Source organism: Ambystoma mexicanum, chromosome 7q (genome assembly GCF_040938575.1).
Source record: "Ambystoma mexicanum isolate Mex_15411 chromosome 7q, UKY_AmexF1_1, whole genome shotgun sequence".
Taxonomy (NCBI): Eukaryota; Metazoa; Chordata; class Amphibia; order Caudata; family Ambystomatidae; genus Ambystoma; species Ambystoma mexicanum.
In genome coordinates this window covers 1,113,076,018-1,113,100,069 of record NC_090941.1, presented here as the reverse complement: position 1 = coordinate 1,113,100,069, position 24,052 = coordinate 1,113,076,018, and positions in this window count along the sequence as shown.

The following is a 24,052-nucleotide window of genomic DNA, read 5'->3' as shown; positions in this document are numbered from 1 at the left end:
CGTCCGAGGGCTTCTTTAGAAGGATGGTGCACAAAAGAGTGTTTAAGGGGGAAGGGAAAGTTCCAGTGGCAAATTAGTGATTGCAGAAATCAGTCAAGGCTGGAGCAAGGGTGTCGATGTGGTCCTTAATGGTTTTGGATGAGCAGGGGAGAACCTACTTTAATGAGACTTTCATAGATCGGACTTGTCTAGAAACATTGTCAGGGTGAAAAGGGGAAAGGAGGAGAAGGGTGGAGGAGAGACGGCCTCAGACGGGCCATGAGTGGTAGAGGAGGACAAAGAGGAGGTAGAAGAAAAGAGGGCGGAGAGGATGTCCTAAATTTTAGTAGTACAATGAGAGGCCAAGGCCTTGCAGAAGGCCTGGGAGGGAAAAGGAGAAGTAGAAACTGCAGCAGGATTGGACAGGTTCTTGCAGATGTTGACAAAGTCGGCCGAGTTGTTAGATGCCGCAGTGATGTGGGCTTGGATGTAGGCTCTCTTCTTACAGAGGACAGAGATTCTGTATTGTTTTTGGAGCAGATGGCAGGCCAGTTTGACAGGGGGTGCACCCCAGGCCACCACTTCCTCTCTGTCACCCTACACTTGTGCTTAAAGGCAGGGAGGTCAAAAGTATACCAAGAGTTGCACTTGGATTTGGGCTTCAACCAGATTCTCAAGACACGGGCAAGGACATCTAGAGTGTTAGAGATAGAGAGATGAAGGTTAGAGAGGGATATGTCAGGGTGTGAGTCAGTCAAAGGTGCAGGAGGTGGAGGGAAAGTAGCGGCAAAAGCCTCAAGTGACAAACGCTTTATGGGTCAGATGACTGAGAAGATAGGTGTCAGTGCTGGAGTCAGCTTGACCTGCGGGGAAGAGAGAGAGAGGTGGGAAGAAAGGAGAAAGTGATCACTCCAAGAGAAAGGAGTTGTGAGAGGGTTAGAGAAGGGGAGGTCTGAGGAGATCAGAACATCCAGGATGTGCCCTGCAGAGTGAGTCAGGCCAGAGGGAAGAATAGAGAGAGAGAGAATCGCAGAGGTTGTGATAGAGTGCTGAAGAAGGGCTGGTAGCATTCAGGTAGATGTTTAAGTCTCCGAGGAGAAGAAGTTGGGAAGTAGAGGCAAGAAGTGAGGAGGAGAGACCAGCCCACTCAGAGAGGAAGAGGGCAACCTGGCTAGGCGGCCTGTAGATAGTGCCCACAGTGAGAGAGAGAACAGAAGAGATGGAGAACCAGAAGACCAGGCATTGAAAGGAGGAGTAGTGCTGCATTGGAATGATAGAAGCAGTAATCCACTCTGGGAAAATCAAGGCTACACCCCCACCGGGACAGTTGGTTCTGGGCTTGGAGACGATCTTATTGCCATCGAGAAGGAAAGTGTCTAAACTTGTGACAGAGCTGGCCATGTACCAAGTCTCAGTTAGACCGAGTACATCCAAATCAAGCTCTTCCAGGAGATGGCATATGTTAGAGGAGTGTTTAACAGCTAGCGATGTGGAGCAGGTTGCCGCATTTGAAGGCCTTCCGGGTAAGGGTACAGGCCAGAGGTACACCCTGCAGAAGTGTTGGAGGTACCCAAGGATGGGCAGAGGAGGAAGGAAGAGAAGGCAGGGTAGTCAGAGAGGGAGAAGAGAGTGCCAGAGGGGTGGAAGAGGAGGGAGGCAACCGGGTGGGTAGAGAAGCATCCATGTTCCAATGCCTAATGCATAAAATCCTGCGACCCTATTCTGATTTCTTCTGGAGCTTATATTGATGATATTGTCATTTATAGTAAAACCTGGGAAGACCATCTTTTCCATCTTCACATGATTATGAGACTCCTCAGAGAGAGGCCAGTTTAACTGCTAATCCATCTAAATCCAGACTGGCACAATCAGCCGTAAAATGCCTTGACTTCTTTGTAGGGAGCAGGAATGTACAGCCTCACCATGAGAAAGTGAAAGCCGTCCTAGGTACACCCACACCAAAAACTAAGAGACATCAGAGGATTTCTAGGGTTAATAGGATATTACTGTAGGTTAATCCCAAACTTTTCGGACAAAACAGCTAGGCTGATTGATAAACTCAAGAATGCTAAACCCCAGAAACGTTATTAGACTGACGAGGATGATATATGTTATAACACCTTAAAGCAAATGCTGTGCCAGAACCCATTCCTAAACTTAGTAGATTTCTCTAAAGATTTCATATTGCAAATGGACGCCTTCCTTCCAGGGTTAGAGGCAGTCCTAGCTCAGGTTTGCATCAGATTAGAATATCCCATCTTATTTACAAGTCGCAAGCTTTTCCCACATTAACAACTGTGGTGGAATTAGAAGCCCTGGCCATCAAGTGGGCCATCATCCACCTTAGATACTACCTCTTAGGAAGAAAATTCACATTAGTTCCAGACCATTCTCCTCTAGCTTGAATAAGCCAACCCTCGTGTCATGCAATGGTTTCTAGACCTGCAACCCTTCTGTTTCACAGGGGAACACCAAAAAGGTAAAGTCCAGGGGAGCGCATATTTCTTATTCCTGGTTTCCCTGTGAAGCAGATGCGGCTAAATCGCATGGAGGATGGATATGTGAGAAACCTTAAGGTGTCTCACTCAATAGTCTCCAGAGATCTGTCATCCAGGTGGCCAGGACACGGCCATCGCTATTGGATCCAGTTCCTGGGGGTGGACCAGTGGGGGAGAATCACCTGGATGAGGGTGTACTCCGAGACCCCCTGCTGGCCCATAGAGCCGAGGCTTGCTCAGAAGTACTTTAAGACGAGATAGCTGCACCCTTGAGATGGATGGGGTGGAGATTCATTACTCCAACACTAATCAATATGGACAACTGAATGGTTTGGCAAATGGAGTACGTTTAATGACAAGTACAGAAAACAGGGAGTCACAGATAGCAGCAGTGATGCAATCATCCTTCTCGCTTCAAACTCCAACGAACTTTATACTAGTTGTAACATTTATACTCAAAGCTCGTCATCACTGACGTGTAACACTCAAACGTTAACATGCAATTCTATTGGTTAGGAAAAGGTAACTTTACTATAGGTACTATATCTGTATATGGTAACGGAGTAAGGAGATTGGGTAAACTCTGTCAGATGGGCATCTAACCCTTGCCTTTGAAAATGACTACTGTAGATGTCACTAAAAGTACAACGTCTCTTTGGTTCTACTAACTATAGGACCCTAGATTATTTGGTCCACTGTGATTGGGTTGGCACCAACCCCATGCATACATTTCCACTTTGCTTAGCAGCATGCAGAATGGTCGGCCAGGTGCGGGGTGCCCCTTAGTTACCTGGCCTTCCTCCAATTAAGGTTACAATCAATCATCACTTTAGTGTCCACGTGTCAATTAGTTCACACTGGTTGGCCTCGAGACTGCATCTTCTGTCTGGAAAAGTTCTGATATCTCCTCCTGGTATGGTGCCAAGCTTAGGTGTGAACCCTCGCTTCTTCTTTCTCAGCTGGTCACGTGATTCCCACCCCGTGAATTTGTTTCTGTTCTCCCAATTTGTGTATTTGATTCTTATTTAGCCCGCCACCTGCCTACGTCTTCTTATCTCGACCTTTCAGAGGCAGGATATTCTGTTCACAGTTTCAATTAGATGTAGCTACTGTTTGCTTCTTTTATTCGTATGACCTTGGCTTTCCTGGCACGAGTTGCATCTGCCGAGTTTCGATTGAGCCGTCTCTTCTCTTTTTGCTAGAATATGTATCTCTGCTCATTCAGCCTTTAATAACCTGGGTTGATTCTGCTTCATTTACAAAGTGGAATAACACTTATAATACTGTGCTTTATTCTGAGGTAGATTATGTATACTGGCACTTGCCACACTATTCTTCTGCTAAGCATAGCAAGCCGCACTGTTTTTTAGCTTTCTTGTGGTTCAAAGCATATTTACAGGTGTAAACTGGTCACTATCTTCATCTTGCTTACAGCTTAAACTTCTTTGCATTTCGACATCGTCCTTTCACTTTAGGTTCACAATATCCTTTTTCATGGCATTTTGTCTCTTTGTGTCATTCTCTGGTCGTCATTTCTTCTATCTGTGAGTCAGTCCGGGTTCTTGTGACATCACCATTCGTCTTCCATTAAGACCTTTTTGGTTTCTTCCGGGACTGTACTTAGGCAATCTTCATTTCGTCTCATTTGTTGGTAGGGTTTCCTCAATGGATACCTTACTGTCCATGGTTTTCTTGGTATTGGTACTTCACTAGGTGCTGTTCTTTCCGATGGTCACATGATGCAGACACCGTGAATATGCCTAGTTTCTCTCAATTAGTGCATTTAATTCTTATCCGGCTTCCTACCTGCCTACGCCTCCTTATCTTGACTTCTCAGAGACAGGATATATATGTAGCTACTGTTTTTTCCTTCTATTGGTATGACCTTGGCTCTCCTGGCACGAGTTGCATCTGCCGAGTTTCGATTCAGCCGTCTCTTTTTGTTTTGTTAGAATATAAATCTCTGCTCATTCGGCCTTTGGTAACCTGCATTGATTCTGCTTCGTTGCAAAGTGGAATAACACTTATAATACTGTGCTTCGTTTTGAGGTAGATTATGTATAATGGCGCTTGCCACACTACTCTTCTACTTAGCATTGCAAGCCGCATCGTGTTCTTAGCTTTCTTGCAGTTCCAAACATATGTACAAGTGTTAGCTTGTTGATTATCTTCATCCTGTTTACAGCTAAAGCTTCTTTGTATTTCAACATCGCTCTCCCCTTTTAGGTTCACAACATCCTTATTCATGGTGTTTCGTCTCTGGGTGTCATTCTCGGATTGTCACTTCTTCTACTTGTACGTCAGTCCGGGTCCTCGTAAGATCACCATTCGTCTTCCATTAAGACCTTTTTGGTTTCTTCCGGGACTGTACTTATGCAATCTTCATATGGTCTCATTTGCTGGTAAGGTTTCCTTAATGGATACCTCACTGTCCATGGTTTTCTTGGTATCAGAACTTCAATAGGTGTTGCTCTTCTGATAGGTACTGGGCAGTGCCCTACTGCAGCTCTCTGCTGATTTATCTGCTCACCATACGTCACATATTTTAGTGTGAACGCTCCTGGTACTTCAAAATGGGTGACTGGAGTGCAGCTTTTATTTGGGACCTCCTCTACACTCCCCACTCTGGGCGATTCATCAACCACTTTCACCGCCGTCTTTGGATTCAACTTACTCTATTCTTCTGTATTTATCTTTACTCCATCCCCTAGGTTCATTCCTTCTTCTTCTTGGGGGGTCTATACATGATGGTTTGAAGAAGTGTCTCTTTGGAGTCCATATTTTTATTTCTCCTTTCAAACTTCCTGCTGTTCTTACATGTTCATCTTTATTCCAAGTCTTCAATTGACATTGTCCATCTGGGCTGCAATAAACCCATCTTCCCACATCATTTATGTGCTTTCTGGGATAGAGAAACTTTGTTACTTCTGGTGCATGAATGCTGGTCTTCTCAAAGTCTCTTATTTCTTCATCAGTCAGGTCCTTGGGCTTCCATACTGGCTTCACATCAATCATGATCTTCATCCCTATAGCTTTCTTCGCAGTCTTCTGGCACTGAGCGATTGTTATCTTGATAACACAAATCGTAGTAATATCATCACTAGCAGGGCTCCCAAGAACTTGAATGCGTCTGCCATCCACTGTGGGAAAACAGCGATCCAAACCAGCTGTCATCATCAACTTCATCAGTTTTATAGACCATCTGGTTCTGCAGGTTTGTCAGGATACCTATGGCCTCTGTTAAGGTTCCATTCTCCTCATTGTGCGATGGTATAGATGTGCAACATAATTCTCTGATTGTTGCACAAACTCCTCCATCCATGGCTGTGATCATGTCAAGGACATATCTGTTTTGAAGAGTCATCAGTCCTATGGCTCTTAGCTCTTCCTTGCTCGCATTGAATCCTTTTATGGTCATGTTGATCGTCTGCAGTAACTTCCATCTGGTTATCTGCAACCATTTAGTATTTACTCCAACTTGGATTCTTGGCATAAAAATCGTTGTGAGCACTGATGAGGTGAGGCTGAACAGCCTGTGTTCATATGAGATTGCATCAAAGGCTTCTTCTGATTCAGCAGAGAAGTAATTCTCTCTCTTAATCCGAGTTATTAGTTCCACAGATCTCTTCTTCCTCAGGTGAGCATCTTCTTTCAGGAAACTGTCAATTTCCAGGTCACTTTTCGGGATCACCAGTGCTGGAACATGGGCATTAACTATTGTGCATATACCTCCCCAGTCTCTTGGCAGTCTAATGTATGCCTTGGTTCCGCATGCCCAATAATGATCCATATTTACTGCAGTTCCATGCACCATTTGGGGAGCGTCAAAAACCCGTCCACAGTTCTGATTCTCTCCCATCTTTCTTGTGCCATTATTCCTGAAGCAGAATTGTGGGCTCTCTAGTGGCACTATCTGCAAGGGCCCTCCACTGTCTTCGACCCATGTCAATAGTTTTGCACGTTTTGGCGATAATGGCTTGCAGCCATTCTGCACGATGTCAACAGTTTCTTTGTAGAGTCCAGTGATCACCCAGGCTCTGCAAGTCACCACTCTTTTTTTCTCACCCATCTGGTGAAAGGACTGTTTCCCAAATCTGCATTTGGGCTCTATTCTTCCATTTGCGAGCTTCCTCTGGGGTTTTTCCTTGGACATTTAGTTTCGGGTTCACTTCCCATCTTACTACTGCTCCTTTAACTCCAGGCTTCTCGTACCTGATCACATGGTTCCTAGTATGAGCTCTGTTTCTTGTCTTAATAACTTGGACATAATCATCTTTGTTGGGATAGGCTGTTTCAGTTGCCCATATTAATGAGGCATCACTACCCATGAACTGGCCTCTGGTCTTGCACATTGCTATGTGTGACAGACAGTGTGCTGTCTGGACATCGATTTCTACAGCTACGAAAATCTTGGATTTCCACATGCTATATGGTAGGAGTGTACAAACAAAATATTCTGCTTCTGAATTTCGTCTTCCAACTTCTTTCATGTGCTGGTACCAAATGTTGTTTCCCAAATGTGCTGTGCTGTCCAGGTAATCATTTAGTTCATTGTAATCTCCATGCATGCTTCTCTTGATTCTTAGGGCCTCATTACAACCCAGGCGTTAAGGGTTTAACAGCGCCGTCGGCGCCGTTAACCCTTAACGCCTGATTACCATTTTAACGCCTGCTTTTAGCAGGCGTTAAAATGCAAGGCGCTAACCCGTCTTGGTGCTAATTACGGCACCGTAATTTACGGTGCCGTAATTAGCGCCTTTCCCACTCCCATTATGCCCTTTGGGGCAAAAATGGGAATGGGGAAGGGTAAATGGGGAATGGGGATTTACCGCCCCACTCACCTTGGAATGGGGCGGTAAATCCGCCATCCACCATGGTGTAAACAGAGTTTACACCATGGTGGTAAAGTAGGGAACTTACCGACTGAGTTGTAATGAGGCACTTAGTGTTCTTCTCTAGTTTGCTATAACTACATCCCTAAATGCATCTGTATGCTCTTTCTTGCTTGAGAATTCTCAGGTATCCTGGTTCATGGAGCAGGCTTCCTCATCTGTGCCATTTGAGTGGACAAACGTCTGGCAGCTCTTTCTCTCTCGTCATGCATCCTTCTCCTGCTGGTTACACATGCCCATTCCAACCATCCTGACATTGGTCCAGTGTATGGTTGTGTTATAGAACTTGTACTTGTCCCTTGTGTTAGAACATATATGTTTGTTAAAACTGTCTTTAGGGTTTTATTCTTCAATTCCTCTAGTCTTTTCCTTTCTCTGGCTAATGACAGCCATACTGTGTCTACTATTAGTTGTGCTTGTGAGATCTTCTTTGAGTTTGTCTCTGTCTTCCTCAGTGTTGTCTAAGGGGTGTTTATCATTATCATTTCTGTTGGTTTCTTTTCCGATTCTTCTTGTCTTTTTACAATGTCTGCCGTGGAGTTTCTTATGGCAAGCAATCTTTTCTTTTCTACTGTCTTGGCTTGTGGTTTTGCAGTCATTGACACTAGGCCTGTTTTGTGTGCATTCAGTGTTTGCATGCATGGGGTTGTCAGTAACTTTTCTTCATTCATTCCTTGCCAACCCTGTTTCCGCCTTTTCTGTTTGTTTGTTACCACAAGTGTGTGTGTGTCATTGCTAATCACATCCATTCCAAGTTCATTCACTCCACCATTAGATCTTCTAGGGACTGGAATGACTATGTAAGGTCTGGGTGTTTTTGTGGGTTTCATACGTGCATCATTAGGTGGTGCACTGGAATTGGAATGCTTTGTGCACCAATGAAAAATGCAGTTCTGATCGTTAATGACAGTAATACAATGATGAATATGATACAAAAATACATTATGCCCCTGCATGTCAGGTGGCAGCATTTACTTCCAGAGAAGTGTGATTGTCTCTCCTCCTGTGGCAGGACCAGATTGCTGCTCTGGACCCCCATCTCGATCATTCACCAAATGTCAATTTTATTGTATTCCTTTTATTGTATTCCTTTCATCTTGTATCCTGGCTTGGAACATCATGTGTTACTACTGACTTCTGCAATTGTATTAGCTCTCCACTCTTGCTTCTCCACTCTTTTTGACTGCTTACTCTCTGTTCCCTCCTCCTTTCCCTTCTCCCTTTTCCTATCGCCTCCCCTTACTTTCTTCTATGCACTTACTCTATCAGAATTGCCCCTGGACCTAATATGATAGCAACCTCGTCTGTTTCCTCCACCCTCGCATTACTGTTTTTTTTTCCTCCCCACCACCCCTCCATCACTATCTGAAATGTTGTCAGGCCTAGTATGATAGTCGCTTGTTTTGTTCCTCCCCTCCCTTTCTGCACCCCTCTCCCTCACCTTTTGTTTTTCTCCGGCTCTACCAGAAATGTCGTCAGGCCTAGTACGGTAGTCGCCTGTCTGTTTCCAATTCCTTCCCACTCTCCCCCCCCTTCCTTATCTATGTCTTAGCTCTGGCACTATCTGAAATGTCGTCAGGGCGAGTACGATAGTTAATTTCATATCCTTACTGTTCATGGCCTTTAAGAATGTGGTTGTATTTTCCCTTGTTCCCTCCCTTGCCTTGACGCGCTTTGAAACACCTTGTGTATAGGCGCTATATAAATAAACAATCATATCATATCATGTCATATAACCAATATCGGCTTTCAAGTTCTGTGTTTAATAGTGTCAGGTGTTCCACAAGTGCCCCCCTCTTGTGAATGCTGAGTTATCTCTTACCTCAGGATACAGTTCCTTTGCTAGACTATGGGAGAAATCAAATCAACTAATCAACTCAGTAAGTCTTTTACTGTGCGTGTTCGAAGTAAGTAAGTTCCCAATCCACTCCTCGGATTTGCTTCAGTCCTGAGGACATATTGTAGGCTGGTCAGTATAAGAAATAGGGGCAAAATAACAACAAATGCAATAAGTGAAGTTCTTGATACTGCTTCTTTGATCTGTCCCTCAGTGGAAGGCTTTTAGAATCTCCTCAGATAGTTCTGTTGATAGTTCGAGAGCTCTATCTGTAACACAATTCCATGCAAGAGCATTCCCATCTGTGAAACATTAGCTCGATCTCTGATGAATGTGAAGACGTCAACATCGATCGGTCTCCCCACTAGCTCTGGAAAGTCAGTGACTAGGTGAAAAAGGACACTGTGAGCTAGCCTGCTGTCTTCTAGTGACAGGGACATCCATCCTGTCTTGCTGAGTTTCTCAGGATTGTATGCCTTCTCTTTAATGTAAACAATGGCTGCACTGTCCGGTCACGTGGAGTCCGACTAGGATCACTATTTTATTTAGGAGATGGCTTAAGTGCTCTGTATTTGCTGGATCTCGAAGAAACATGAGTGTGGGCCTCATCACGAGTTGGGCGGTAACGCCGGCGCTTATAGTTGTTGGCGTTATTAGCCCTACCGCCAAACCCACCGGTGCTATTAGTGCCGGATCACAGGTTTGGTGGAACGGGAAATCCCCATTCCCCATTGAGCCCATTCGGGAATTCCCCATTCCCCAGCTCAGAGCTGGGGGGAATACAGCCGAAGCCATGATTTGGCAGACCCTTATATCCGGTGGTAACAGTGCTACTGCCGGATTTAAGGGCTACCGCCAAACTCGTGATGAGGTCTGTTGTTCTCCAGATTATACGAAAGAACAATGTGTTGATAAGCTCATTTATTTCCGTCTGTGTTTGGGACATTTGGTTCTTTCTCACTGTACTCAGGTAGTAAGAGAAATAGTTTGGCAATTACAGTAATCAATCTCTTTATTGTTATTTTTTGTTTTCAGGATCTTGGAGAAAGTCAGTGACACTGGTGAGCCTTCCCACCAATGAAGGGTACGATCTCAGCATTAGATCAAAATAGGTGACCACATCCTTGGCAATGTCACTAGTGCGGGACACCATATAAGTGATTCCAAATAGGGTTTTAGTGTAGAATGAGTCGGGATACTGTAGTTGCTGCCAGTGTAGGTGGCCTCGGTCAAAATTCAGCATATTCTTTTCTCATCCAGGCTTAAGTAGGTCTCAATTCAAAGTTCAAAGTCATCAGATTGGGTTGTGGCTTATGCGTGCAATTTTCTTCTTCACCCTGCAACTAGGATGCAAAGAGTGTCAGTTTTTTATGTCATTATCTCCTTTTTTGCTTAGAGGAATTGTCCAGTGTAAGCCACAATTTGCAAAAAGTTCTTTGTCTTAGTTTGGCTGGTCATGCGTCCTGCTACCTCTTTATGGATCTCGTCTTCACGTGCTGTGGTTCTTCCCCGTCGCTCGTTGATTCCTCTCATTGGGGTGCAGGCAGGGGGCCTTCTCCGACGTAGGGTTTTACATCGCCGAGAAAAATCCAAGCTCTCCTTCCTTGTAGTTTTACTGTGGATGGAGTGCAGTCCTCCACCGTGAAGGGACCATTAAACCTTGGCTCGTCCTACTTTTTCCTTGTATGGTTCCTCACAAGGACGGTATCTCCAGGGGAGATGGATGGAACACAAAGTCCTTGAGCTGTGTCTGTAGTCGTATCTCCTTCTGTGTTCCACGCTGCCCTGCACCCTTTTCGTCGTCACTGCAGCAGGTCTGAAATTACAGTAAGGCAAGATGTCATGCAGTTCAGATAGTATCGCATTTCAAACCTTAACATTTCTCCTGTTGACTGGGCATCACACTTAGCTCTATCTCGGAGTATCAAGGGAGTTCTCATTCTTCTTCCTGTGGCTATCTTGTGTGGCATAAGATGATGGCTAGAACTGGGTTGGTTCCGAAGAGCATACAGCGCCAAAGGAAGGCAGTGCAACATCCCTTTCTTAGAGTCAGCTTCAACTTGGCTCTCCTTTCCTTTAACAAGCCATTGCTCTCCTCACAGATTCTATTACCTTGCAGTTGATACGCCGACGAGAACTTGTGCTTTATACCAAGCAGCAAGCTAATCTGTTTGAATGTTGCATTAACAAAGTAAGGGCAATTATCTGATCTCATGACCTTGCATACCCCCCACAGGGGGAATACCTCTCTCACTAAATATTTGGCCGCACAGGTAGAGTCGGGGTGTGTACAGGGACCTGCCTCAATCCATCTTGAGAATGGACACACCACAACAATTAAGTATCTGTACCCATTACATACTTGAATCATGTGGACTTAATCGACATGCAAGTGCTGAAAGGCCCATTTGGCCTTGGGATGACTCCTCTTATTACTTTTTAATGGGTGCCCAGTCGTGAATTGCTGGCAGATTATACAGTTCACTATAAAGAATGCAACATGCTCAGCTACATTTGGTATGAACCAGTCTTCAGCGAGCGGTGCTGCTAGGTTCTCTTTTGTCATATGCGCCGGATAATGTTACTGCTCCAGTGCTATCTTTAATAGGGCTACAGGCATTACTGGTTTACAAGTGCTGTCTTGTTGCCACAAGCTGTCAGAGGGGTTTAAAGAACACCCTCGATGTTTCCAAAGGTTCTTTTCTTCCTGTGGTGCCTCCCCTTGGAGTTCCATTAGCTGTGTTTATCCCAAACTACTGTAACCTTCAGGTGTAGTTCGTGTAACCATCATTTGCTCTTTGGCATGGATAACTTCCACTTCCATAATTGTTTCACTTTTGGATGCCATATGCTTGGCTTCCGTGTCTGCTGCTTGATTTCCACGTGAGATCAAATCTGTCTCCTTCCTGTGGGCGGCACATTTCATGACTGCTCTGCCCACTGGGAGCTGTAGTGCCTTGATCAGCCTGTCTAATAAGGCTGCATGCTGCACTGGCATGCCATCCGCTCATAGGTAGCCCCTCCTTTTCCAGCGCACTAGGCCTGTGTGCACTGTTTTTCAGCCTCTATAATGAGATGGTATTCATGCTCTAATAAGTACTTGAAATTCTCCATTTGCTGTGTGCTTTATCACAGCATAGCCAGTCTATCTTTTCCCGTCATTTTGATCGATTCTCAAAGACCCGTCAATGAAGACAATCTCTCCTTCTGCCAAGGCATTTACTTTCACCCTGGGGATTTCATCATAAAATTCTTCATAGTTTGCGCAGTCATGCATTGGCTCTGCTTCATTGACTGGCTCAGCTATGAATATATCTGGGTTCACTATCTTGCATCGGACTATCTTAATCGACGGATTTGATATAATCACTTTATAAGCCAAAGTTCTCTGAGATGTCAATGTGCCCTTTGGTTTCTCTAGAATGACAAATATTGAGTGCTTGACATACAACGTCATGGAGAATCCCATCAAAATGGTTGCAGCCTTCTCTATAGCGAATGCTGCAGCAGCTAAACTTTGTTCGCAAGGAAAATGACCTCTCATTACTGGGTCAAAATTCCCGCTGTAGTATGCCTGGGGCTTGTACCCCAACGTGGTTCTCTGTGTGAGTACTGCCGTCATAATGATGCCATTTATGTGTGAGAGCAGGTAAAATTCCTCTGCATAATTGGGGAACCCTAGAACTGGTGATGTGCAAATAGCTCTAGTTCAGCAAACCCTTTTTCCATGGTCTCAGACCATTCAATCTTTTATTTTGTCACTTGGGCCTTTTTAGGGCCTGAAGTAAAGGCTTAGTGTAAGAGGTATAGTCGAAGACCCATGCCCTAACGTAGTTGCATAGGCCTAGAAAGCTCTGCATCTGTTTTATCGTGTATGGCTTAGCCGTGATCAGTATAGCTTCAGCCTTTTCTGGTGTCACTCTCTTTCCCTCATGTGAGATCAGCTGGCCTATGTACAGCACTTCTTGTTGACAATATTGTAACTTTTCCTTGTCAACCTTATAACCTTTCTCAGCCAGTATAGTCAATAGCTGAACAGAATCGTGCCTGCATTGCTCTTCTGTGGTGCTGCAAATTAAGATGTCATCCACGTACTGCAGGATGACAATTTTTTGTGCAATATTGCTCAAGTCCATCTGCAGGACTCTGTTAAAAATAGATGGAGACTAACAATACCCTGAAATATTTCAGCAATCTGCAATAGTGTGCGATTGTAAGCTGTATTTCAGCCCAAGGCTTGGCCTAAATTCCCACCAACCTCTTAAGATTTTTCTGTACCGGTTCTGGCAGCCCTTGGCACAATGTATGGTAGAACACAGGTATAGATTTTGTCCAAAATTCATGAGTCTCGAGTACCCATGAGTCTTGAAAATTCTGTATACAAATTAACGGATCCTCATATTCCTTCATTTTTCGTGTCATTATAGCTCCCATATCAGAAGTATCTGGGTATAGCACTCGTAGCACTTTCCATACTGCAGCTCTACAATTGTTAAATGGGGCTCCGTCATGTGAAGTATTAATTGTGGTTACACCAGGGTAGCCTGCTTGGGCCCACACATCGTCTGTTCTCTCACCAAGTATGGCGATTAGGAGACCCTTAATGTCCCCTATAGCTAACGTGTTCCCTCCTGTCATTTTTTCTAACTCATGTATCCACTTTCTGGGTCCCGATGTCAGCATTAGAAACTTGTTTTTCAAATGTTCTCGGTCCATGTGTGGCCATGGAATATATTGTGGACTCCCCCTTTCTCGAATAATGGAAATTGGGATGCATAGCCTTCTCTCTCTTCACTCATTGTTCTCCTGTCTATTGCTGGGGTAATATTCCTGCATCACTGTCTGCCTGATAGGGACCTACGTCTCTCCACATAGGGCGGTGATGACACCCCCCTCTGACCGTGAGATACTTCTTCATGTCGGTCAGACTGTGTAGCTGATTCTGATGCTCTTGTTGCAGACTCACTAGTGTCTGACCATCTTATTCCTTTTTTTCTTGGGAGTCGTTTTTTGCTCCATCTCTCTTCCTCATTTTCCTCGTGCTCCTCTTTTTCTGAGTCGGACATTGTCTGTCCCCAATTCGTGCAACTTCTTGTATCTTCTTGGTTCCTAGTTATTTCTAATCTATCCAGGGATAGTCCCCTATTCCCACTACTTTGGGTGACATCCTCAGTGTCATAAAGCTGAGCGCTCTCCAGGCGCTAGTCTTCCCCCTCCCCTTGGGGTGTTTGTTCTAACCCCATTTCATCATATATTCTATCGATCGTTTCTCCGATGCTTCTGGTTTTGAAGTCATCTTACATATTTGCCCTAGACGTGCCTGGTACTGAATCGTACGCAGGAAAGAATTCTTCGATGTCGTCCCAATCTACTACTGGATTTAGTTTTTTAACCTCTCTTCCCAGATATTCAGGATCGCGTGCTCTTTGTCTTCGCTAACATTCTACAATGTCATCGAATTCTCTGTGCTTCCTCGCCGTTTCTCTGACCCTATCTTCTTCCTTTTTTCTTTTCATTTCTTCGTTCATCTGCTCTTCGCATTTCCTCATCTCTTTATTCTTTTCTCACGAATCCTTTGCTCTTCCTCTAACCTCTGCTGATTCTGTCTGTCTTGATCATTGGCTACTCTTTGGTTGCGATCGAGCTGTCTTTCTTGCTCTCCGCGATGTAGCTGTTCTCGCCTTTGTCTGTCATTCTTTCTTATTTTTTCATCTCTTAACTCCTTCTCTTTCCCTTTTCTCTGTACCTCATCTAACCTCACCTTTCGTTTTGCGTCATCAATGCCTTTGCCATTAAGTTTTAATAAAATTTGTCCTCCCACCCATTCTTTTTTTCGTCTCATCAGTTCTGTCTTCGTTTCCCTTCCATCTCTTTCCTGCTCTCTCTTTGTCGAGAGATGCCCTTGTCTGTGCCTGATCCCTTCTTTCGTCATCGCGTCGCCCCTTGTCCCGTGGGACTATGAAGGTAATATCCTTATCCTTATCTTTCCCTTGATTTTCGACACTACTTTGTGTAGGTGACTCGTATGCGGGGTTGCTATACCCCTTGGCTGCTTTGAGCTCTCTCAGCGGATATAATCCCTCGTCCTTACTTTCTTCACCCTTTGTTTCGGATGGGGCGGATGGCGCAGTAGGCGTCTCACCCCCATCTGTGCATACATTAAATTTCCAATCCATTGGCAGCTCCTCTTCCTTTCCCTGTGCATACATTTTCCAAAGTTCTAGAACAGCAAGGTGTTTGTCGAACTATTTGCCCGTATATGTGGCATGCAAATATGTTGTCATATGTTGTAAGACAGCTTTAGATAAGGACCCACCCTGTGGCCATGATATAAACATCTTGTGGGTGGTTCCTTTAACCCACTCTGTACTATATTTCTTCAGTTTGGGTGCGTGTTTCGGCAACTGTTTGCACAAGTGTGTCAATGGAATTATATCCTCTGAGCTCAAATCTGTTCCCTTTCCTCTTACATAAATCTTGTCAGCACTTTTGCATACTTAAACAGTCCCAACAATATGAGTGAGCGCCAAACACTGCAAGCTCCAATCCAAATTTTTCACAAAATGTTATACTTTCTAATTTACCCAAAAAACATCAATTCATATGCGATATTATCTCAGCTATTCACTCGCGTAAATTTTAAATCAATTTCTTCAAGGAAATTTCTTTTTTTCTTTGGTGTGTGACATCACAACAAAAAACATGTAAGACAGATGCTTAACAGACTAGATGAACACCAGCTGGTCATAAATATCTCTGCCTCTAATCATTACCCCTTCATGGAGTCTAAACGTACCCCTTTCACAACATCTTTAACCGTTTTGGTAGTCTAATCGTTCCCCCCTTTAGCTGGGACTCTGGGTACATGTTTCTTCTAACCGTTTGTATTAAAAGTGTAGGAATAAGGCAAATCCTCTCACTTCTTGGGTGTCTTCCCTGATATCCTCTCTCTTCTCGGGTAGACTTTGTTTACTTAATTATTCTTCAGTCATTATTCCCATATATATATATATATATTTTTAAAAGCACATAGAACTTTGTTATTTAATAGTCCATTGATGTTTACATAGCACACAGCACTTTAATACATATGAATTATCTGTACTTTTAACAGTAATTTTTGCAATATGTATTTTGTAAGCACTTGACACTTTATTTCAGTACCAGTTATGAATCTCGTTTGCCCACTTGGGCTGAGAATACTTGGTTGGTGCAAAAGGCAATGTTGAACAATCATTCTTCATACAATTTCTGTAACGGTGGAAATTAGAATGGAACATATATGTAACCAATAATCCCGTGCAAATTGTCCACCTTTAACCCACTAGGGATAATTGGTATTTGGGACAAGTACGAGGGGAATTATAATATTGAATTTGTTACAATATGTTTTAAATGAGGGCACTAAAAGAGTGTTCACATAGTTTCAACATGGCCGTGTTTTTGTCTGTTGATAGCTATTTCACCTAAGTGCTAAACATTGAAGTAGGACTTACACACTTTTGTCTATAACACAACAGTCCTCTTTCTCTGTCACATACCAGACGAAGCCCCAGTAGGGTGAAAAGCGTTGTTCCTTCTTGCACCAAAACTGTTGCTGCCTTCTTTGTCCATGCATTTTTAACTAATAAAGGACACTTTGGCTGCACGGTAAACATTGACTGTCTGTGGATTTGTTTGTGACATTCAGTTTTTCATCAGGAGCACAGCCAGATTGGTTTCCAGTCTTCCTTTTTTGTTCATATATATATATATATATATATATATATATATATATATATATATATATATATATATATATATATATATATATATACATTCTTCTCTACTTCTAACAATATTTTGTTTTTCCCACCTCCCTCTGTTACCTTTACCCTTGACTTGTTCTAAGGCATGCACATTTGCCAAAACATTCAATCGTTTTCACTCACCGTTCACATGGTTCCTCTCTGGACCCTCGGGATCACTGCCTTTGTTACCGCCTTCTTCGGCTTTTCACCTGCTCAGCTGCCCGTAGGAATGGGAAGGGATGTGTGGGGCACATGGGTCCCTTCAAGCCCTGGTCTGCAGTTTTTCTTTTTACACTACCACTGTCTACGGAGAGCTTCACGGTCTACTCAGCCAAATGGCAAAGGACTTGTGATATTACTGAGGACCTAGAGTTACTTTATGTCGACTGTCAATGGGTGTCTTATTCAAATCAAATAATCGATAATCAATAACCATCAAATCTCTGCTACCAAGTGTACTGAGGAGACCCCCAGCCGGCCCATAGAGCAGTGGTTTGTTCCGAAAGTACTTTAAGATGAGATAGCTGCACCTTTGAGATGGATGGGGGTGCAGATTTATTACTCCAACACCAATCAATAAGGACAACTCAGTGGTTTGGCAGAGGAAGTCCGTTTAATGACAAGTACAAAAAACATGGAGTCATGAAAATCAGCAGTAATGCGATCGTCCTTCTTGCTTCAACTCTGATGAACTTCATAAAAATCATAGAATTTATACTGAAAACTTGTCATAATTGATGTGTAACACTCAAAAGTTAACATGCAATTCTATTGGTTAGGAAAAGTTAACTTTAATATAGGTACTATTTCTGTATATGGTAACGGAGTGAGGGGATTGGGTAAACACTGTCAGGTGGGCGTCTAAGCCCTTCCTTCAAAGATTACTTCTGTAGATGTCAATAAAAGTATGACGTCCCATTGGTTCTACTAACTATAGGACCCTAGATTATTTGGTCCATTTTGATTTGGTTGGCATCAACCCCATGCATACATTTCCACTTAGCAGCACGCAGAATGTTCAGTCTGATGCAGGGTGCTCCTCCATTACCCAGCCTTTCTCCAATTAAGGTTACAATCAATCATCACTTCAACAACTATGTGTCAATTATGTTAATGTGGTTGACCTCGATACTGCATCTTCTGTCTGGGAAGGTTCTGATATCTCTTCCTGGGCGGATGCTAAGCATAGGTGTGAACTCTTGCTTCTCCTCACTCGGATGGTCACATGATGCAGACACCGTGAATTTGCCTAGTTTCTCTCAATTTGTGCATTTAATTCTTATTCGGATTGACACCTGCCTAGGCCTCCTTATCTTGACTTCTGAGAGACAGGATATATATGTAGCTACTGTTCTTTCCTTCTATTAGTATGACGTTGGCTCTACTGGCACGAGTTGCATCTGCCGAGATTCTATTCAGCCGTCTCTTCTCATTTTGTTAGAATATGAATCTCTGCTCATTCAGCCTTTAGTAACCTGGGTTGATTCTGCTTTGTTGCAAAGTGGAATAACACATATAATACTGTGCTTCGTTTTGAGATAGATTATATATAATGGCGCTTGCCGCACTATTCTTCTGTTTAGCATTGCAAGCTGCATCTGTTTCTTAGCTTTCTTGCGTTTCCAATCATATGTACAAGTGTTAGCTGGTTGAATATCTTCATCCTGTCTACAGCTTAAGCTTCTTTGTATTTCAACATCGCTCTCCCCTTTTAGGTCCACGACATCCTTATTCATGGCGTTTCATCTGTGGGTGTCATTCTCGGGTTGTCACTTCTTCTACTTGTTCGTCAGTCCGGGTCCTCGTGACGTCACCATTCGTCTTCCATTAAGATCTTTTTGGTTTCTTCCGGGACTGTACTTAGGCGATCTTCATTTCGTCTCATTTGCTGTTAGGGTTTCCTTAATGGATATCTCTCTTCTGATAGATACTGGGCAGAGCCCTACCGCGGCTCTCCGCTGATTTATCTGCTCATCATACGTCACATATTTTGGTGTGAACGTTCCTGGTACTTCAAAATGGGTGACTGGAGTGCAGACTTTATTTGGGACCTCCTCTACAGTGGTAAGGATTGGCAATAGGTTTTTTAGTATAGGCCTTTTCATTTGACTAGTCTCTACTAGGACAGTGTTATTATTATTTGATGGTCGTAGCTTGCTCCCATCTTAGATTTAGGTTTAGATTAGGTGCTTATCTCACCCATTTGTATAGTTTAATAAATACCCTTGAACTGAGATCACTTGTGTCTGTCTTATCTTGATACTATGTCTTCCTTACAGTACCCGGTGAAGAAGGCAACAGGGGGAATCATAGCGTTTTATCCATGTCCTTTGAACCAGATTGTTGAGGAAGAATTCCCATTAGTTCCCAATCCAGCGACAATACTAGGTAGCGTTCTGTTGGAAGCTACCCACTATACCGTAATTGATTTGAAGAACGCTTACTTCTCTATACCACTCCATGACCTGACATCCTTTCTTTATAGAAATAAAAAGTGGAAACACGTGAGATTACCTCAGGGATACTTTGAATCACTGTCTGTCTTCAATGGGGTCCTCCAGGTGAACCTAGGGAACATACATCTGGACAGTACAGTCATCCAGTATGTGGACGGCATCTTGATTTGCAGAAAATCAAAAGAACAGTGTTGAAAAGGCTCAGTGCTGCTGCTGACAGTGTTAGCAGAAAAGGGTTACAAGGTAGACAAGGCCAAGTTACAACACTGTCAAAGGGAGGTGTATCCGGCAGCTAATATCACAGGATGTAAGGAAGTACACCCAGATTGCTGCCACCGCCATGGGCTGTAGGAAAGATGCAACAGTTCTCTGGGTATTTGACTATAGCTCATACACGAAATCCGTATTTTGCAGGCTTTGGGAGGCACAGGGGGGACAGTAACCTGACGAGGAATTGAAAATATATGCACAGCCCCAGTGTTAGGGATTCCCAATTACAATGACAAATTGTATCTGTTCTCACACTCCAATGGCGTATTGATGACTGCAGTGCTTACTCAGAAAATGTTAGGATATAAGCCTATAGCATATTGTAGTGCGTTTGCCGTAGAAAGGTCTGTGAGTATCACATTGTGGTGCAGTACCTCACTTTACATGGAGCATTCCCTTTTCTTTATTCTCGAAAAGCCCAAAAGCACATTGAACATTCAGATTGCATCTGGATATGAAGTGATCATTTTGAATTCGGCTATAAAATTAGTGCCCGATGGAGGGTGTGCGAGTTCCTATGCTCAGACAATGGGCCTCATTTTGTAAATTAAACATTTGAGCATGTTACAGTACTGCTGGGTATTAAACATAGGTTTTCCTGTGCTTATCACCCACAAGCAAATATAATCTGTGAGGGCCTTAATGACCTGGTAAAGGAAAAAATTGCTAAATTCAGTCAACTTAAACAAGGGATGCTCCATTGCTTAAATCTAGTTGTGTTCCCATTACATGATCAACCTGGTTTTGACAACTATTTAACCCTGCATGAGGTGGTGACAGAGTGATGCATGCAACTTCCACTTGCTCCTCCCACTAGAGCACTGACAGATGCCCACAGTGCTGCTGTTGTCTTAGGTGATGGAATGCATGATTACCTTGCTTCAATAATGGTTAGTGTCTCTTTTATCTCTCAACAGCTGCAATCCCAGTGGGGGAGGTTGACGAAGGATGAGGATGATAATACACCAGTAACAAACTCTGAACTACTCAAAAAGCAACCTCTCTACTCTGGTGATCAGGTGTATGTGAGGAATTTTTTGTGATCCTTGTACAAGCCCAGTTTGAAGGACCTTTTCCGGTAGAGCAGGCCACCGACTGAGCAGTAAAGATAGCTGGTAAAAGAGCCTGGAATTAACTTGGAGACGTCAAGCCCTGCCGAGGTGATGGCTCCTCCCACAAGCACGAAGACGGTTTGATGCAAGATGAAGAACAAGAAGACGAAGAATAACCACAACGAATGCGAACCAAATCCATGACTAGAGCTAGAGAAGAAGAAAATGCCGAGTTAGATTAGGCACACTATCCTTTTCTCATACTAGGTGATCATTGTGAAAGTTGGACTAATTTTGAGCACCAACCCTGTACTTTTACGAACTCAGAAAATGACTTTCCCTAAAAGTGTTCAACTGCACATGAAAAGATGATACCACCTAGCTTGTTCTTTTATGCCTTTCTTCTTTATGTGGCGCACACCTATCCAATTTTGACGCAAGGTGACATACTTATCAGCACATTGTTTTTCCAGGTGATCTCATGACTTTGCACACAATACAGAGGACATTCAGTGCTATGGAAAATGGAACCTGTAATTAGAGCTGTTGTGTTGATATTTTGTGCCTTCTGTTGTCTCTACCTCTTTACCGTCTTTGCATTGCACAAGATTGCGCTGGTGCCTGCACATGCTTTGTTTCCCACTAACGCAACCCCTATTCCTGCTCTAACTAAAGCCATATCTGGGTGGATGATTAACACCAACAGAGAAGTGAAAAGACATAAATGAAACGCAGACATAGATTTCAAACAGGTAAATTCATACCTACCAGATTCAGCCCATGTAGCTAACAGCATATGGTATAAAACATGACCAAGGTGGGGAAAGAAAATGTGAAGGAGAGATTTTATGTGTGCTCTCTCATCCTCTATGCCATGAGTGCATCCAAATCATTCATAGCTACAGAAATTCAAACCACCAGAACACAATGCAATATGCACTTGTCATTCTGCACAAGGAGAGGCTGATTCCCAAGGAAGTGGGCTACATTACGATGGATGTTGCAATAGACGTTCCCCTATGAGCACAGTTATATCAAGACTCAAGAAATAATAGATGACTATTGGAGCACGGACACGACAAAAAAATATGTTCCTGATGGCTCAAACAAAGGAGAAGTTAGAATAGTGATGCAAAAGGAGTTACAATGTCCTAAGACTGGACAGAGAGAGATAGGAGGGATGCCAGGATGCTGGGAAAGACCACAGTTACTGGTGTATGGGCAAATATTTACAGATGAAGAATGGAAGGAGGGAATGGTTGGGAGCAAAGCACATGCACACCTGAAAGTTCCAGTAGAATAGGGCAGAAGGAGAATGATGATAGCCTCAAGGAATGGGCAGCACGTGTGAAACAGCTCACCTGGGTGGGGAATGAAGCTGGACCACCTATGCCAATGTTACCACTTGACAGTGCTTCCTTGTGTTACCAGAATGATGGTCCAGTGAAGGTCGGAGAGAATAAAGGATGCAAGCGAATATCGAAGATACTAAGCATGAAGGTCAGTACTGCAGTGCTAAAGGATTACTACTGGGCATGCATATCCTTAAGTGAAGCAGGATAATGGTCCAGCAAATCTTGACTGGCAAAGTACCAACTTGCTGCCACAGTTCCAGACTCACTTACAGTCTCTGTTCAATTAGGGCCAAAATTGGAACAAGAGGACCACTCATACATTTCCCAAAGAAGATCAAAGTTTTCCACTCTACGATTACCTTCAGTGAGGTTAGCCATAGTTCCTTTCTAATGACCTGTATTGGTACAGATTTTGGAAGGCCCAGAACTTTTTTCCATAAAGCTCCCCCCAGAGTCACCCAATGCAAACCAGCAAATCATAATAGTAAGTTTTAACCATAAGTCAGGACGGACATTGCCTTTGTCTTATATAATTCCAATAAAGGTAGCATCGAGCAGCAAGAACATTTTCGTTTCTGTTTGAGGACTCGTAAGCCAACAGTGTGGCTTTTCCTTTTAGAACTGTGAAGTTGTGAGCTTCAACTGTAGTTTTGCTAATTTGCACCCCAAGGTACTGGAGGAATCCACCCTTTCTGTTGATAGAGCACAGAGGGACTATTTAAATGTCTGTTTCTTCCTGCCTTTACTTTTTCTAGTATCAGGGTCTTCATCTTGTCTGCGTTGATCTGTAAATCATTGACAGAAGCATATTCCGCCAGTCTTTTCAACTGTCTTTCAAGTCCTATTGCGGTGTAGTCTAACAGGACTAGGTCATCCGTGTACAATAAACAAATCACCTTAACTTGTCTAATTTTCAGTGGAAAACACCTGGTTTCCTCCATAAAGGGGCCCAGATCAGCAAGATATTGGTGTAAAAGAGCTGGGGCTAGGAGGCATCCTTGTTTAACTTCACGACTTGTCAGTATGTCTTCAGTCTAGCCTCCTGACATTTAGATGCACTCTCAGTGTAGTATTTGAGTAAAGGGCCATCAGTTCATCTATCAGATCTTCAGGACAATTCCAGTTTGTCACTTTACTCCACAGTGTTGTCTGTTTATGCTGTTGATGGTTTTAGCGAAATCAACGAAAGCTAGATAGATTTTGCAATTCATTCTCAAGGCTTTGTCCTTCAGTAATGACACCTGAAAATGTTTTAGAGTTGTCCCCAACCCCCTGAAAAACCAGCCTAAAACGGATCCTGTCAGCCTTCTCCCCTGTGACCAAGAGTTCAATCTCTTTAGGAGGAGTGAGGCGTTTATCTTACCCATTACGTCCAAGGGGCCAATAGGGAAATAGTTGTTTGGGTCGTCCATATTGCCACTCTTGAATATAGGTACTACATTCGCTGACTCCCATGATGCAGGTAGACGTTGGCGGTCTTTATGTTTTCTAGAATCAGACACATCAACGTGGCCCACTGTTCTGGGTTTTCATTTGGGGTCATGTTTGATAGCCCATCTGGTCCAGATGTGTGAGAGTCATTTGCTCATTTTATGAGTAGCTATTTCTTCATGCTCGTATAATATACTCTAAGTTCACTGTATTTTAGCTACTGGTTCTTTGCTTTGCACCGGTTCAGCGTATAATTTTTTGATATATGTTATCCAATCTACCTCTATCACACCATTTATTTGTGTTTGCTTTTGAGTATTTCCTGCAGATTTAATGAGGTCCCAGATTTCTGATGATTTCCTTTTACTTTTGACTCTCATAATTTTTTCACATCCTGCTGTATCATGGAGCTCTTATACCCGATGAGCCAATTCTTGTATTAATTTCTTAGCTTCTTGATAACCTTTTCTCTCTTTCAGATTGGTCATAATT